The sequence below is a fragment of the Maylandia zebra genome, linkage group LG19 (genome assembly GCF_041146795.1).
Source record: "Maylandia zebra isolate NMK-2024a linkage group LG19, Mzebra_GT3a, whole genome shotgun sequence".
Classification (NCBI taxonomy): domain Eukaryota; kingdom Metazoa; phylum Chordata; class Actinopteri; order Cichliformes; family Cichlidae; genus Maylandia; species Maylandia zebra.
This window is the reverse complement of record NC_135185.1, coordinates 28,923,668-28,937,223: the sequence shown is the minus strand read 5'-3', so window position 1 is coordinate 28,937,223 and position 13,556 is coordinate 28,923,668.

Sequence of the window (13,556 nt, the reverse complement as noted above, 5' to 3'; positions counted from 1 at the left end):
ATTAATTATAGACATTTGTAAAACAGAATGTGACATGATGCTTTGGAGCCAGCTATGCTCCTCATACCTAATGTTGTGTCTATGTTATTGCCACTGCAAGCTGGAAACCTAACATGACTAATGTTGCATTTTCATGTGTGTGCTCTGGTTTTATCTTTGTCTCCGTAGGGGCTCATCAGGGCTTTAGATGTGTGGCTACCACAGAGCAGCTGTCCGTGCCCATCCATTGTCCCGCATTTTATATAATCAGATAAACAGAAAATGGGGGAGAAAGTCTTTTTTTTTTCTTTTGCTGTAGCAGGTCATGGTGAGCGTGCAGCGCACCTTACTGCATAATTCAGCAGGCTTGATTAGTTAAATTTCCCAGGTTTATTTATTCTATTTCAATGTGCCTTGAAATCCCATTCACTGTGGAAGTTCTGAACGGGAATGCAGGTTTTTGCTCATTTAGTTATTAATTCAGAAATAGAGCCACACGATGGACGACTGCTTTCAGCTTCAATTTGTTTGAACAATATAAATGATTTTGACTCAGCTCATTTCCTTTGCCTCTGCCTGCTAATGTCTTGATCCATCCAAGGATAGCCTAGAACCTCTAATTACTCTCTGTGCTATTGATGTATTAGCTCTCATTCAATGATAAAGAAAAGACTGGGTCCCTAAATTGAATTGTCAACTCTCCTCTCTCTGAAACATTAATGCTATTCCTACTGTCTTTTTGCTGCCTTTTCACAACTAACTCACTTCATTAAATCTGAGCATTTTCAAGGCTGATGTCTGTGATTTATTTTTATCAGAGATTTCTGCGAATTCCTAGAAAATCTGTGACAAATGTCTCTCTCTGCATCCCTTACACTGCTTTGTGTTTGACTGTAGGTCATGGCTGTTAAGGGCCAGATATGGCTCGAAGGGACCCAGAGTCTTATCAGTCCCAGCAGCCCTCTTTATGGGCCACAGAGCCTCTGTGGGCTTGGAGCCGCACACATACTGGGACTGATGCTCAGCCTGCTGGGCCTGGTGTCTGCCTACATAAGACCCAAAGCAAAACATCCTAGCTGCTGTCCCAACAGTACCCAGTAATGTATAAACCAGCTACTGCAAAGTTTAAAACATCCTTCATTATTTCTCAGTGATAAACTGTAATCTCATTTTATCATACACTTACACATTTATACACATACTGCATAAATTGTACTGCACACACATGGCATACTACCACGAATTAAAGCAAAAGTAGAACACACCATTAGAGAGAGGAAGTGGGATATGCCCAGTGGCCAAACCATCACTAGTTATCACAAAGGTGGAAACCCAATTTGCAGTTTGGTCCAGTGGCTCTGAGAGCATTTTAGGGCGTCAATTACTTCAACCACTTACACTCCGGCTGTAATTGCAGCAGACCAGGGGAGGATGTTTATTCATGCGGCCATGCATTGACGGCCTTTCACCCGTGTGCGTCTCTGCTGAATATTTATCTCTGCACTCCAGTGATACCCAGATACACAGACAAGCTTACAGAAGACCCCCTACCTGACTAAATCCATAGATGCAATCTTCCCTAAATTATTAGCTTTGCTTCGCCATGTAGCTAACGCTATGAATCTATATCGGTAAAGCCAGGCGGACCTCGCAGCTGGCAAAATATGAGATCTCAAGGTTGGGATTTCAAAAGGAGGATAAAATCAGAGGCACAATATTTGTTTTTTAGCGCTTTTGTTTTCAATCTGTAGTTGCATGTAATTATAAATCCCCAGATATTAAAAAAAAAAATGACTATTTTCTCCCATGAACGGAGAGGAAAGGAACAGAAGTGTGCTACAGCAATGAAAGGACTATGTTTTTTTAACACGCCTCGAGCTCCACGCCCAGTCTGTCTGCACGTGGCCACATGCTGGGAGTGATAATGGCTGGACATGGCCCTCTCTCTGGTAGTCAGCTGGTCTCTGTCCTCAGCCAGAGAAATGGAGGGGGCAAGGGGAGAAAGGCAGGGTGCATTTCTGTGTAGACAGCACTCAATAGACTGGTGTTGACAGCTGAGCCGGTGACAGGCTGGATTAAACCCTGGGTTGCCATTTAGAGTTTACCTTGGGTAACCTGACCCAGTGCCTTTTCCCCAAGGCCATTACTATGATTTTAAATGAGTTTGCACTGAGGGGAAAAAAGGATGTTTACACATCCCATGTAAGTTACTTGGGAATAATAATATAGCATTTCAAGGGAACCATTTTACTGCTCATTATACCCCAAATCCAGCAGCTTTTGTTCAGTCAGAACTCGGGAATTGTAATGGACATAGAAGGATCTGATATAGTGAAGAATACGTATTAGCGCTTTTCATCTAGTCATCTTTGTATTTTGCAAGTTGGGCTGTCTGCTTTGTACGTTACATTTTTCTGTGCATTTCTCATGTATTCTTGCCTTGCTTTTCATGTTTTATTCAAATTCTGGTTTATATTTTTCTTATTTGGATGTTTGTATGTTTGTTTTGGACTTTAAATATGCTGGATGCTTCTCCTTACTTCACTTCACTACAAATTTGCCTCCCCCAGTCTTTCGCTATCCACGTAGCCTTGGATTCTATAATGTTTACAACATCTGTATCTGTATGAAAAATAAAATATAAATCTAACACCAATTTTTTTAAGCTAAGCAGTTGAGCATGTTTAGCTGCTTGGCTCAAATAGTATTAAGATATTCTAATATGGATGTTTTGTTGTTGTATCAAGCAATCAAGTGCATATTTCAGATCCATATACAGAGTTTTTCTTCCTAGTATCAGTCAACTCATGAAGGTACTTAATGCGATGAAATCAGGGTAGCGATAAAATTACTAACCACATATTACAGAACTTGACAGGTGAAGCACCTGTAACTAAGGGTGTATAATTTCGCAAGGAGTAAGCAATTTAGATGCATTTAATTAAAACTGGAGAAGATCTGACATTTGATTAAAGTATAAAATATTGGTATGCACCGCTATTCCCTCTTTCTCCTCTGTCTGTGTCACAGCTCACATAAGATAACATGATAATTGGAGGGAGAAGCCTCGCTTGCCAACTGTTTATTTTCATCTGTTTCCTTTTCCCTGTTAGCAAGTGATGTGCATTTTCTGAGAGTGGCCAAACAGGTTAAGGATCACTGCCAGGGGACTGGCTTTGCTCAGAATGCCAGAAAACAGCCCGTTTCATCTTGTGAACAGTGAAGCGGCCAGGGTTAGCATGGAAAACAGATCAAAAGCAGGGCATCATCCAAGGTGACAATGACAGAGACTTCCTCATATCAACACTGACATACAAACCTCTTGCAAGTTGAACTGAGGGAGGTATGGGGACTATCTTCAACACCCAGAGGCAATACATACTGTCAGATAATCAATGAGTCTCTGTATGGTTTTGGAAGGAGAAACAGAAATTAAAAGAAGGGGGCATATAGAGCATGAGGGAAAACCTAGAGAGAGCCAAATTTAAGAAGGGACGAGGGAGCTCATGCCAGATGTGAGAGCATTAATTACATCCAATCAAAGGCAGTGCCAGCCTGGTGACAGTGGCAGACATGCAGGATGCACTCAAGGTCATTAGCTGCGTGCACACATGCACATACACAAATGCCAACACACTTGTGTCTGATGCACTGTCCCACGAGGCTCCGGGAGAGCTTTGAGAAGATATTGTTTCACACCATGAAATTAACTCCAGATTTCTAAGCGAGCAGGTCCTGAAAAATTCATCATCCCGTCCTATGCCACAGCGTTGCAGCCAGAAATATCCCTAACTGGCCACGGATTATGACTCTCTTTGGAAAAGAAACAAATTAAATGACATTAGCAAGTTAAATAAGTAGTCTATTAAACTGTTTAAGAGTTCTTGTTTCACTGTGTTAATGGTGCTATGGGTCTGTGGAGCCAGTGTTTTTGTACAGCTCTAAGAGGATTAGTGGTTGTTTACTACGGCTGGTGTCTGGGTAATGATGATAAGGCAGACAGTGCATGTTGCAGGTGTAGCAGTCACTGCCAGGCAAGGAAAGATGGCTTCTGGGGCACAGCAGCAAGGGATGAGCGCAAGTGACACATTGTGCCACAGGTTGTTTTCCGTGGATAATTCAGAAAAAACTAATTAACTTCTTATAGAGGCGCGTCATGGATGTTTTTGTGTGCAACTATGCGTATTTTGTAGATATTGCTACACACAGTAGGACAAAAACAGCAGCTTATCTGGACAATAAAATAAAAAATGAAGTAACAATCTTTTGGCTTTTGTTGAAAACATCTACCTGATGCTTTTGGTTCTGAAGCAATTAAATGAGAGTGTTGTCTTGTCACTTCACATACAAAGGTCACCAACCTTTTAAAAATGCAGCATTTGTTATTGACCTGTATTTCTGCTTTGGACGCAACCTAAAATTAAATCTCTCTTTTTTTTTTTTATGTAGCGCATTCATAATAAAGTGGCGACATGCAAATTTATGTTTGATTAGTGTCTTACACGTGCCGGCTCAGCTGAGCAGAAGTAAAGATAGATGGAGTGGTGGTGACTGTCATCATTACAGCCTCTCTTTTCACCTGCTCCCTGGGGGATGCCGTATCATTGTGCTCACTCCAGCACTAATAGCCCTGTCTGAGAGCTAGCAAGCCACCTTTCCGAAGTAATGCTTCCTGTAGCAATTTAGGTTGCTGTTCATCTGTGGCATGTCCCATGCGTTGCTGGAAATTACATCAGAGTGCTGATGTGGAGAATTTGCCCCAAAGAATATGTATCTTCTGCAGACAGTTAGAATTATGAATGATGCACGCAGAACAAGTCAATCAGGTGACCATATCCCTAGAAGTAAGAATGCGCGCGTTTGCATGCATGACACGAACGTGCGCCTGGTGAGTTCGCTGTGTTTTCTGCTGAACACACAACAACTGCCAAACAATCAGAATTCCAACAACGTCCTGCTGCAACCTCCATGTCTGTTCCTGAAATCTTGCATTGTGCTTTACACATATGTGAATTTTAACCACTTTATTGACCTCAGGAACACTCCAGTCTATTTTCACCTCTCACTGACCCTTCAGGCAGAACAGGGAGTGCTGTAAAATCCCCTCAGCCACCTCAGTTAGGCTTGGCTGCGTAAAGAAGGAGAGCTCTCTTTGACTGCTCAAGCTGTGGATTACTCCTCAATATGGGATTACGCTCCAATGAATGAGTGCAGACACAATACCAGCAGTTCAGCTCTGAAATATACAACAGAGATTTAGCTATAGAGCTGCAATGGAATATCTGCTGATCGGGTATCACTTGATGTAGCTGGGCACTGCTTTCTCTCTTTTGTACCATCTCTGTTGCCTTAATCGTGGTCTCTCAAGATGCTCACTTAATGAGATGCCATGTCTCCAAAATGTATAATATGCATAATCCTGACTGACAGGTTTTTTTTCCCAGTCTCGCTCCCTCGTGAAATCATCAGTGGGTCTTTGAAATATCAGTCACAAAACGCAGTGAATAGGGATACTGACCTTAACAGCGGAGGGTCAACTTTCAAGATTATCTGTACCTGCCATCCTAAAGTGATTTTTACCAGAAGAGTGAATCTATTGCTCTTTCTGCAGCTCTGTCTTTCATTCAGCGGGTATTTCGACTGCCCTGTGGAGTGAAGAAACTGACAATTTAAGTTCACTCAAGCAATCAATAAACCATTCATATTATCCCTACATATAGGTTAACACAGCTAGCCATATTCCGAAAGTCTTGCTGTAACTGTTAAATAAGATGTGCAGATTTTTACACCTGATAAAATGCCAGAATATGTAACGCTGCAGGCTACTACCTTTCTGTAGTACATTTTCTATAGTTTTTCTATTCTATCATCATAATTGGTCCTTATAAATCAAATGAATTAATTAGTTAACACAAGTGATGAGTGTAAAGCAACCCAAAGTTGTGCAGATGGCTCAAACCATGAATTTAAAAAAAGAAGTAGAAGGAGGAAGTATCCTTCCTGGCTGAGATCATAGATGAATCACTGTGTTTTACATAGTTTCTCTAAACGAGTCTTTCCTTCATGTTTGGATCAGTGCCTTACATTTAGGTCTCAAAGATGTAACAGGGACTGTGTATGGCTGCCATGTTATTCACCACCCAGTCAGCCTGATTATATGTCATGTCGTGTTGCCAAAATCATTTAGAGATGAATTACATTTTCAAAGAACATAGCTGCTTCTGAAGGCATCATGAAAAAGTTAGGGAGAAAACTTTTTTTCCCCTAATTTGGAGTTGGTATCCAACAGCCCTGCAAAAAAAATCTGTTTTTCATGTGATAGATGTGTAAGGTCCACAGTTCATGTTAAAAATTCTCTTTTACAACATCGTCCTTGTTATGGGCATTCATGTTGATATGAGTTTAGGTTTGTTTTGAATTTCTTAAAAAGACAGAGACATTTACTTTTATTAAGACTGATAAAATGAAAGTTATAGGATTTATTTGGAACAAGGCTTGAAAACATATACAGTACCCTGTGCGTTATGGTATACAGCTTAAACTAAGTGAGCTGTTTAGTATGTTTTCATACTTGCAAAAACATTTGCACATTTTCAAATCAGCAAATTGTCTCTGAAGACATGTAAAAAGATATGTACAGTAAACACAAGTACAATGACAATCAAGGCCTTTTACACAACTCTAAAATGTAATCTTGAAGCTTCTTAAAGTATAATTTTGTTTTTCATCTCGGGCAAAATATTGTACTTTGAAGTTGTTATAAGACTTCTTTGACAGAGTTTGAGTCGCTGTTTTCATACCTTTTTATGTCTTTGTACTAAGCTAAACATGTGCCAGAGCTTTCTTTGTACTGACTGACATGAAATAGATATTGATCTTCAAATCTAACTCCGGGAAAGACGGCAAAGTGGTGCATTTCACAAAATGTCAGTTTGTTCCTTTTAAGTGAAAATGCTGACTATTATTTCTGTTACAGACAAGTACTATGACAAGATTTAGTGTGAGTGCAGGTTAATGTAGATCATGTGCTGTAGATGCTTAAGCTCAGTCTTTAAGGTTATCCGGTCGTTAAGTGATGACACGACGAATCCTACTTCCGGGTCTAAAGTAGTCTGCGTTTAATATGGCTTTTGTGTTGTTAACATGTTTAATGTTTTGTATTTTCTTCTATTTGATCTCAAAAAGCTCCTGAAACAGTCAGTGATCCCTGTTGACCTCCCTCGGCTTTTATTACCACTAATCATTTATTTAAGCTCAGTTTTTAAAACCTTAGGATGTAGCTACAGCCCAGCCCATGCAGCAGTATATGAATGACTAACCTCGTATTGTGGATGGATTATCTCAGTTGTTCTCCTGGCTGAAGTTTGGTCCTTTTACAGCATCCTGCCATGCGATTACATTTGTTCCTGACCACCGAGAACACTCACGGTAACTTTTATCGAGTGGAAAAAAAGTTAGCTTGTTTATATTATGCTAACATAGCTGTGTCGCTAGCGGTCACGTAGCACATCATTATATACCAGCTAGCCCAACTTCAGTAACCCTACAAACGTCACTGCTGTTTAGTTTTCTGTCTTCATTTATGTTGGAAGTGATAGCAGAGCTGTACGTTTTCATTTGTTTCCAAAACCCCGCAGTCAGGACATGCTATATTGTATTTAGATAGAAGCTAGCGAGCTAACTCCCTGCTAACTTCTAACTCCGTTAAATGTCATAAATGTCCATTTTCATGGATGCCTGGATGTTAAACTCAATTGTTACACCTGGTAGAGCAGAACGCTGATCATTTTATTAAAGATGAAAGACTTTAGACAGTTTTTCAACTCTCAGTAATGCCACAGTGATCGTTTGATATATGGACCTGCAGCGGAGTTTAGGCCCAGACATGGCTAGTGACGTCAGACTGAACGACCGGATAGTGACAAAATACAGAAAAAAAAAAACTTTTAATCACATCATCTATCCTCATTTTCTGCCATGTTGCAACATTTTTACTAAATATAATGAGACTAGATTTCATATGTTATGATATAACTTTTTTATGTGCGGGTCTGTGACATTAAATGCAGATATAATGTAATGGATGCTGACCAGGAGTAAAGCTTCAAAGTCCAAATAAAACTCAAAAAACTACAGTCAGACATGTATCCTCTTTTTTTATTCCTCTCTCATTCTTTTGATGTCTCTATTTCTCATTCACCCTAGCTGTCTTAATCTTCTATCCAAATTTAAATCTGCACAGTTTATGACCCTCCCTCCCCATCCCTCAAACCACTTCAGCAGATTTCAAAACCGTTTTGCATCTGGAGTTTATCACTCGTGACATGGACTTTAAAAAGGGGGAGGGGGAAAAAAAGACCCTCTATTAATTGTCCGTATAAAGAATAATGAAGAGGTGCAGAGTTATCCGAAGAGAGCGGCTCAGGTCCTCCCTTTTTGTCGTATAAAGGATTCATCTCAAAAGCAAAAGCTTTTGTGGTGCAAATTACACCGCTTCTAAGGACACCAATTTTCTCCTTTTAACTCCTTAGGTGCAGTGTATCCCCGTTTGTACACCAGACATTCAAATATCACACACCATGAAATTTCCAAAATTCTAAACCAGTGCTCATTTTGAGCATTTCTGCCTGTTTTGCATCAGGATCATTTGCCGCGTTTGCTGCATTCCGGCTGTCCGCATCCTCACTTGCTCAGCATTAATTTTTCCTGCAACACCACATATGCACGAGTCCTCATTATCACATAATTGATACATAATTTAGCTGAAGTCATGGGAAGCTAATTGCCTGTCATTCTGTTTGCTTAACACGCCCCCGTTTTGAGCCAAGTGAGGCAGAGACAGCTAATGAAAATGTCACACAATGAGGTAAAAAAATATCACCTGACCAGTGCATATCACAGGAGTGTGATATTAAACATTTCACACCTTCCCCTGTCCTCATCAGACCTTCACTCTAAAGGACATCGAGCAGACAAGCCTAAATCTTTGTCTGCTTGTTTGTCCTTTCACTTTTTAGGACAAGATGTTTAAAAGAAGCTGACGCTAAGTTGAGCTTTAAGGTCACATGAGTGCAGTCTAACCTAACTTGAACCATTGAGAAACTACAAAGCTGCATGCCTGAGGTACTGGCCAATATTAACATCCTCTTAATATGCTTCTGTCAAGAGGAAATAACTATTATAACAGCTGAAGACAACAGGAATGTTTACAGAAGCCAAATTACTCTCCAGACTTACGCATCTAGTTAATGCATGCATCATTAATATATTTTTAATGATTCAGGATCCTCTTAGGACTATTTTTTTCATATATATATATATATATTTTTTTTTTTTAAAAACTCAAAAGGCTTTCCTAGAAAGCAGTATAACTGCTGACTTGGATTATCCTGGGGAATAGAGTGAAATTGAATTGCGGTGGAACTCAGCTGACTGCATGAGAAAAGCACAGAATCTTAAAATAGCAGTCCATTTAATTTCCAAGCAATGGATTTGAAAATAGTTTTCCTATCTCCAGAAATGAATCTCCAGTGTCTCAGAAAACTTCTTGTGACATCTGGTGCTCTCTCAATATTTTTGAGCAAAGATGTAGCCGGGCAGCATACCCAATTGCGCCGTGCATTACAGCTGAAAGAACGAGATACAGATTGGTGTTTGGCATCCCTTTCTTCTGAAGCTGCCTCTGAACCCCATTAAAGCACGACAGCTAAAGTTTCCAGCACAATAATGCCACATGTTCGCTGTGCATCAGTGGCTTCAGCACAGACAGAGGATTCACAGTTTAACCTCATCATCCAGTTGTAGATATTAATGAGAGGAGGATGACTTCATCTGTCATTCCCCATTTTGTGTGTGTCAGCCTCCATCCATAAAACAATCAGTCAGGTGGACTTGTAGGGCAGTTGGTTTTCCCCACAGAGTGACTGTGTTTTTTTAATGGCTGCCCATTATTCATTCCCTCGGATTAACACATAATTCCTTGCGTTGACACACTACCCCATTTATTTTAGATTAATCCTGGAAATGCTACAGGTCAGAGTAATGTGTGGACTGTAAATGAAGCATTGAGCAGAGGGAGCTTTTACTCATAAGACGACTGTCTCCACCCAGTGGTCGGTTTGGAAACTGAACGCAAACATAAAGGAGCTTGACTGTAGACAAGATATGTTTCCATATTGTTGCATAATATTATTCATGTAACCCTCCAAGACCACTTCTTAATTTCTCTCCCCCATCTCTCCTCTATTTTCTTTTCTTCCTCTGATTTCCCCTTGATGTCTCTAAGTCCTCTCCCTAAAATCCACTCGGGTGTGCCTAATGAATAGCATTCATCAAAGTCCCTTCCCTTTGATCAGAGCAAATCCACCATGCCATGCTTTGTGCTCGACTCCCTACTGTAATGCCACTGTGGACACTCCCTGCAAGCAGCCGTGCTCATAAGTCTTCTGTGTTGGAACAAAATAGGGGTTTGCTTATATGCAAGGTATTAGGCAACTGACCTCTGCTTTTAATGATACATGTTTAGTTTGGGGCTCGTTACTGTGTGATGCATCTCCGTAACTCTGGCTTAGTCTGAGGTGAGGCAACAAGAATCAGCCTTTTAAAACAAGTATCTGCAAGCAACTTGCACATGTAGTTGGGTTTTTTTTTTTTGTTTTTGCCATGGACACCTAATTAGGCCAACAACACCAACAATCCACAGTCTGTTTTGACCCCCAAAGCAAATTAAACTAATGAGAACGGAAATATGATTCTGACAAAGTGTCAAGTCAGGACAGGTGCAGAAGGACGAAAGAGAGAAGATTCCTTCTGAGTGGATAAATCCATTAACTAATTTAACAGTTAACCTTCATTGCACACTACCCCTCGCCCCATCCAGCACCACAACAATTATATCTGACTCTACGATATGAGCTCTGTGCCTAACATTAGCATTCATCAAGCTTTAAAGAGGAAGTGATGGAAGGGGGGTCTGCAGCTGGAGCTGGTGTCATGTCTGGCAGGGAGACCCATCACTTGTTCAGACAAAGCTCCCAATCAGGGTGGAGATATATGACATCAAATTAAGCACTGATGAATGAAGCCTGAGAATATGAACCATTTAAAATCCATCCTCTTCACCAGTTTTACCGTATCGCATGAAAATGGCCGAACAGTCCATGAGATTATTGCCATTTTCAGAAATTACCTTGAGCGCAGCTCGGCTATATCTATTAGCAGATAATATTATTAGGTTATTTACCATTATTAGAAAACATAAATAGGATTCGTATATAGAAGCAAATAAAAATTCTGTTCTAGTTAAGAACCAGAATAAAATGTGCGCACATTGTAAATGTGTGTGTCCGTGTGTGTGTGTGTTTAAAGTACAGGGGCATCTAGATGTGTTTAATGACTGCATGCTCTTGTAAACCAGTATCCAAAGGGTAAAGAAATAAATCTTGCTTTTTTTTATTAGATCACATCCTAAAACCATACTGAAACTGACAGTATATCGAATAGGAACCCCGGGCGAGTCCTGCTTACACCCCTGCCATGTACTGTGATAGAAAAAACCATTAAAGTCATAAATAGAAAGTTTCTAATGAAATATCAATTAGGCCATAAGAGAAGGCCAGCACTACATTTTACGAGTACAGAGCTCATTAAGAGGACTACTAGCAAAGCTGTGAGATCATTTTTTAATTCCCCACTGATAATCCAATTAGTTCGCAGTGGATTTCTCCGGGTTTAAAAATCTTTGTTAGTGGAATAAAGTTTCACTGTACAAAGGATTTATAAATCTCAAAAGCTCCTTAAATATCAGTTATGATGAGCAAATGGAGGATAAATTCACAGCTAAAGTATTCCTAATGATCGCACATTTTTAGTAAGTAATACCAATCAGTCCTGCCACACGTGTATAATTTTATCTGAAGCTCAAGCTTTCGTTTATGATCCTGTTGCTCATATTTGCTGTTTATTATTATTATTAATGGGAGATGATTTTGGTAGTGTCAACTCTAGTAATAGTCATCTCTGCAGTTGTTGATATTTCAGCACTTGGCATGGTAGACAATAAGAAAACATGTATTTTTCATCAGGCATCTTTTCCCCCCTTTCCTCACTGACCTTCAGCCCGTGAAATTTCAACTCAATAATTCAGTATGCTCTGCATTCACCCCCCCTTTGGACACATACACACTAAGCGCATACGTGCACCACACAAACACACACATACAGCTTCATGGTAATGTGATATATGGATTGTGATTGTTGCTCCTGGGGAATGTGTTTTCCTACTGACAGCTGACTTGTATCTTCACCTATATTTTGTGTTGGATTACATTCGTTTTCCTCTGTGATTTTTCTCTCCCCCTTATCGTCGCTCATCTGTTTTGCTAGCAACCAATGGCTATAAGCACATAAATCCAATTTTCCCATATCTCTCATTTCCCACTGCTGGGATCAGTGGGTTGATCTAATTGGCTTGAAAGTGGAAACATGTTTTCCCATCTCTGTTTTTTGCTTTGGCCACACGATTTCTTATTTTACTACAATTCCCCTTTTCATCATCCTCATATGAATTTGATATGCATATATATGCATTTTATTGGGAACCATGTTTACATTAAATAAAGTAAAATATGTGTATATACTTGCACATAATCTAAAGAAAGAAATGCACCCAGGTGCTTAAACAACTTCAAATTGGCTATCCTAATTCCAAAACACAGGTGGATTATAATGGTGACCGAAGAGGTGTGGCTGAAGCCAGAGCTTATCTTATCACACACAGCATTTTTCTGTATTTGAACTCACACTCTTGAAATGTTGCATCAATTATACATGCAGTAGGCACGATCCATTTTGTACTGCGTCGTCCTCGGCTGTGTCTGCGTCCTGTTTAATTTCACACCTGACTGTCCCAGACACAAGTGTGGCAGTCTACCTCCACTTCCTGTTAATCTATCACAGACAGCGCCGCAATCCACCTCCATTTCATTTCACACATACAGTGAGATCTCCCAATGTCACTCCAATCTGATTCATCCATGACCTCCTGTAAAAACACCCATTACTGCAACTGCAGAAACAACGCTGTGTCTGATGCTTGAAAATTGAGTTTTTGGGGTAGAACTGGTAGTGCAGTAATGTGTAATCTTAGTAAGAAATGTCTTGTATATCTGAAACAGTATTTTTTGAAAGAATTTTTACACATATGGTGATGAAGAGACAAAAAAATCGATCCTTGACATTGAGAGTATAGTGTTACTATTTGACAGGGTATTAAAATTAGAAAGTAAGTTTGTCAGAACTTTTCTTTGTCTCAGAGTTTATTCTTTTAAGGCTACCAGTTGTGACTGCATTTATAGAAAGTGCACACTTGCAATTGGATCCAATTTTACATTCATCTGCCCCAGGGTTGCTTTGATATTCTTAGATGAATATGGTGAAAAGCTAATGTGTGCATTTGACATTATTACAGTGAGAGGAAAGATGATCTGTAGTGCTGTTTAGCTGCATGCCAAAGTAGATGATCTGAATAAAAATATTCATACAGAGTTACGCCAGCACTTTCACACGCCCACCACCAC